The sequence below is a fragment of the Sminthopsis crassicaudata genome, chromosome 1, assembly GCF_048593235.1.
Source record: "Sminthopsis crassicaudata isolate SCR6 chromosome 1, ASM4859323v1, whole genome shotgun sequence".
In the NCBI taxonomy this organism is placed as follows: Eukaryota; Metazoa; Chordata; class Mammalia; order Dasyuromorphia; family Dasyuridae; genus Sminthopsis; species Sminthopsis crassicaudata.
In genome coordinates, this window is record NC_133617.1 from 340,647,217 (window position 1) to 340,652,769 (window position 5,553).

The 5,553-nt window shown below is 34.8% G+C and overlaps 1 pseudogene; it reads right to left on the bottom strand.

Annotated features, from left to right (window-relative positions):
* Positions 1–2,931: 2,931 nt before the first annotated feature.
* On the bottom strand, positions 2,932–3,968 carry LOC141554216 (creatine kinase B-type pseudogene; annotated as a pseudogene).
* Positions 3,969–5,553: the final 1,585 nt, after the last annotated feature.

Here is a 5,553-nt window from a genome sequence, read left to right on the forward strand (position 1 = left end):
ACAGGTCCAATTTGAAAAGAATTCCCAAACCTGAAAAGTCTGAATGGCAAAAGGGAAGTTTATTGGCACTGAGAACCAGCTTTGCTAGGAAAACACACTCCTAAGTGGCAAGAGGCCTGGAAGAGAAATAATCACTGAGAAGAGGGTCTCTTCATAGCAGGAAGGCGTCCTGGCAGGCAGTTTTGCCAAGAAGAGAGCTTCTTTGGCAAAGCATAATTCCTACTTCAGACTTCTGCAAAGATTTGGAGTTCAAAATGGTCATTTTATTGCCAGTCTGGAGGGGTAGGGCTTCCATTGAATGAGATTCCTTCAATGATATCACCGGCCCCAGGCCTAGATTTCTAGTTGAATGACACCACTTAAAATCAAGCTACTGGGAGTGTTCCTGGGCTAATCTTAATGAAACCACTTAACTGCCCTGATAGGTAGGTCTCTGTCAGAAGAGCGTTTCAGAGCTCACCCCCATGGCTTCCTCCCAGAAGTTAGGGAGGACAGTTTCAGGGTTCACCCCTGTAATTTATTGATATTATTATAAAGTTTTTCATTTTTTGAAGATTTATTTTGTAGCCTGTAATTTTACTGCAGTTTTTGTCTCGGTAACTTTTCTGGTATTGTGTAGTTTACTGTTTGCTAATTCTCTTTAGTTTTTTGAAATAAATCATTGTATATCAGCATATTTCCTTTTTGCTTATCTCTATTCTTTTAATTTCTTTCTTTTTTTCTATTGCTTTTGTTAGAATTTCCAGAACTATAGCAAACAATAGAGGGGAGGGTAGATTTTTCTCAGTATGCTTCATATAATCAAATCTACCAAGATATTCATTCTAGACTCTGCAGCATTTTCTGCTACTGTCTTATAGGTTTTATCCCATGGATTCCCCTTTTCAACTGTTTCATTCTTAAAATAGTGCCAGTTATTGAAAATATTAGGGAGGATACTTTGCCTTAGTAGAGAACTTCCCTCCCTCTTTAATCCCCTGTCCTCAACCAAGCCTTCTAAAGCAGTAAAAAGGGGAAATTTTATATCTTTAGAGGCTTATTTGAACAAAATAGAGAAAGAGAAGATTAATGAATTGGGTTTGCAACTTAAAAAGCTAGAAAAAGACCAAATTAAAAACCCCCAACCAAAAATTAAACTTGAAATACAAAAATTAAAAGGAGAAATCAATAATATTGAAAGTAAAAAAAAAAAAAAAAACTATTGAATTAATAAATAAAACCAAAAGTTGATTTTATGAAAAAGCCAATAAAATAGATAAACCTTTGGTAAATATGATCAGAAAAAAGAAAGAGGAAAATCAAATTGTTAATCTTTCAAATGAAAAGGGGGATATTTCCACCAATGAAGAGGAAATTAGAGAAATAATAAGGAGTTACTTTGCCCAACTTTATGCCAATAAATTTGATAACTTAAGTGAAATGGATGACTTCCTCCAAACATATAGGCTTCCTAGATTAACAGAGGAGGAGATACATTGGTTAAATAGTCCCATTTCAGAAAAAGAAATAGAACAAGCTATTAATCAACTCCCCAGGAAAAAATCCCCAGGACCAGATGGATTCACATGTGAATTCTACCAAACATTTAAAGAACAATTAGCCCCAATGCTATATAAACTATTTGAAAAAATAGGGGATGAAGGTGTCCTACCAAACTCCTTTTATGACACAGACATGGTACTGATACCTAAACCAGGTCGATCAAAAACTGAGAAAGAAAATTATAGATCAATATCCTTAATGAATATTGATGCTAAAATCTTAAATAAGATATTAGCAAAAAGACTTCAGAAAATCATCTCCAGGATAATATACTATGATGAAGTAGGATTTGTACCAGGAATGCATGGCTGGTTTAATATAAGGAAAACTATTAATATAATTGACCATATTAATAACCAAATTAATAAGAACCATATGATCATCTCAATAGATGCAGAAAAAGCATTTGACAAAATCCAACATCCATTCCTACTAAAAACTCTTGAGAGTATAGGAATAAATGGATTATTCCTTAGAATAATCAGGAGCATATATTTAAGACCTTCAGTAAGCATAATATGCAATAGAAATAAACTGCAACCTTTCCCAGTAAGATCAGGAGTGAAACAAGGTTGCCCACTATCACCATTACTATTCAATATAGTACAATATCACATGTGTAGTAGGAGGAGGAGGAGATCAAAGTTAATCTGAAAGGGTGAATTAACTGCTGGGAAAAGGTAATTCATGCAACACCATGTTGACAGAAGACAGAATGTTGGGTTGAGGAAGAAGAACTTTGTCAATGTAGTGGAATTGTAAGAATTGGAGAGGTATAAATTATAAGTAAATTAGGAAGGCAGGAAGGAACCAAATTATATAATAATTAAATTTGATCCTGAAGATGATAAGGAACTCATTGAAGAAGTGTATGATATGGTGAGGTATAAAGTTTAGAAAAATCACTTTGACCGTTCAGTGGAAGATGGATTAGAGTGGAGAGATATTTTGGAAGTAGGAGAAAATTAATTAAAAAGCTATTTCAATAGTCTAATAAAGGGTGATGAGGCCCAAAACTAGGATGGTAACTATATAGAAAGAGAAGGGAAGGTTTAGGAAATATATTGTGCAGGTAGAAATGAAGAATATAAGATTCTTCACAGAATATATGCTTTCTGTTTGTAAAAAATAATTCAATATAGTCTTAGTTGGTATGTATTATTCTTTTTTTCCTCCAGGCCAAAACAATAGTTTATTATTTCAGCATTCAGTGACATCTCAGCCATCAAAAAATAAAACTCTAACACCAAAGGATGAAAGGAAGACTTCTCTATAGCATGAATAGGTGGGCTGCATATGGAGCCCCCCGAGGCGCCACAGACAAAAAAAGATGGTGGTTATTCATTCATCCATTAAATTAGAAAGCATAGAATTCAGAGGGCCAACTGCTTATTTCTGGACTGACATAAGGTCTTTAATGGATTGGTCCTGCTTCAAATGCATCTCTATTTCAATGAGCAACTTTACATCATCTACCACAATCTGAACCAACTCTACCTTTGAGAAGTTCAGTAGATCAGCATTGGAGATGTCAAAAACACTACCCACAGCTGCTATGCCCATATCCCTTCCCCAACTTTTTCTGCAGCCTCAGCTTCTTCAGCATGTGGCCAAACCTCTTATGTTTGCCAAGGTGGAGAAGTTTGATGTGGATACCTAGACATAGACCTATGCCTGGATTAGAGGGGCAAGTCAGGATGTAGCCCAATGGCGATTCCACATGAACTCATAGTTCTTGGTCCCATAAAAGGTTTTAATCTGGGTGAGCTTCTTGCAGAAATTTGTAAACACCTTCTTCATGTTACCCTCCCTTTTGCATGGAAAAAACCTTTAGGTGATATTCCTCATTGATCCTCACCAGAAAAGTCCTATTATGATTGTGCCAAATGTCCCTGCCATCAGGCCAGTCCCAGGTCATGTCAGATGCTGAGCATTGGAGAGACAGATTTGTTGAAAAGGAAGTGGTTCAATCAGCTGCTACTGTTCCTCCTCAGTCATGTTCTTCAAAGCATAGTACTTCCTACTCAGGTCAGCTTCCAGACTGGCCAGAGCTTTCACAAAGAGCTTCTCTATGGCATGGTGGTCACCATGGTTACAATGTGGGTGCAAGCTCATCTGAAGGCTTGCAACCTCCATGGTGACCCTCAATGATAGAATCAAACACGTCCTTGAATACAATATAGCTCTCTTCATCTCCAGCCACACAACCCATAGTCATGATGAATGGATGTCCTGAATTGTCCAAACCAGTCTGAATGACATCATCTAGGGTAAAGCCTCTATATAGAGGCTTATCCCAGAGCATTTCATAGAGCTCTGGTGTTCAGCATCTTAGCCATGTGGTTGTCATGCAAGAAGAGAACAGAGTATTCCTCCTCAGCAGGGTAGTGGGACTTCAGCATGTTGTAGCAATTGGAAAATGGCATGATGACTGGAGGCAAAGATACTCTAAGGGTCACAGCAAAAAGGAGGTTGATGCTGCTGCTCTTGCTGTGACTACTGAACTAAGATCTCAAGCCACCTTAGCCCAAGCTCAATCACCAAGTCCGGTATGTATTATTTTGGACAACTATTTTTAATCATTTTTTGTATTCTTAAAGAAATGAATTCTGAATCTTCTCCCTCTATCATCTTCCCTCTTCATTAAGAAGGCAAGAAAGGTGATATCCAAAAACTGTAATATTCCATATTATCCATGTTGTCAATATGTATCATATTTCAATCTGTACTCAAACATCATCAATCTCCCCTGAGAGGGGGATAGCAGTTTGTATAATAACAACTTTTGAATTATCCTGGATGATTCTTTTGGTAAGGATAGTGAAATCATTCATATTTGGTCATTATCAATTCATTTTATATACATTAATATAAGTTTTTCTAGGTTTTTTTAAAGCATCTTGCTTGCCATTTCTTATAGCACAATAGTATTCCATAACAAACATATACCACAACTTATTCAGCCTTTGCCAGATTGATGGGCATCTCCTTAATTTCTGATTTTTGCCTCCATAAAAAAAGTTATAAATATTTTGTTATATGTAGATCCTTTTACTTTTTTCTTTGATTCCTTTGGAACACAAACTTGATAGTAATATTTTTGCTTGATAATTTAAATATATTTAAAAGGGGAAAAAAGATGACCCATTTAAGAATTCAGATTGTAAAATGAAGGAAATGTTCCCAAAGAAGGATGAACCTACTTGAGTCAGTGAATTAGGAATGAAAGACAGACTCACAGACATGAGATGCATCCACTTAAGAAATTCAATTCAAGCTGAGCATATAGAGATTCCATATTAAACTCAATAGACTTAACAGCAAAAACAAATCATCTGTAGCAAATATAAGTAAATAAAAATGAAAATGCTTTTGTGCTTATAAAATAACAAGAATGTATTTAATTTTCTCATTCTTGTCATTGCCTTTGATGAAATTATTGGTTCTATGATTTGCTGTTTGATCTACTCATTCTTTAGATTTTTTATTTTCCAATCAATTTTATTATATATTTCCATGACTTTCTTATTACACATAATTCTTTTTAATTTGCCATAATCTAAAAAGGATGTAATTAATATTTCTGCCTTTCTGCAGAAATATTTCTGTTTCTAATTGTGAGATTTTATGCATGATTAATTTTTAATTGGCTTCTTTTTACAACTGAAAATAAGGTATATTCCTTTATATCCCCATTCAGTTTTCTCCAGAGTTCTCTCATATATAAATTTTATAAAATTCAATTTACATATTTAACTTCTTTCTTACTTGTTTTGTGATTATATTTCTTTCTCTTAGATGGAGAAGTTGAGCATAATGTTTCTGTCCATTTCTTTCTGTAACTAAACTTCTCCACTATACCACTTGATATATATATATATATATATGTTTAGCATCAATATTACTTCATTGTTCATGGTACCTTTCAGCAAAATGTAGTTTCCTTACTTGTCTCTTTTAATTAGATCGATATTTGCTTTTGCTTTATCTGAGATCAAAAGTGTCACCCCT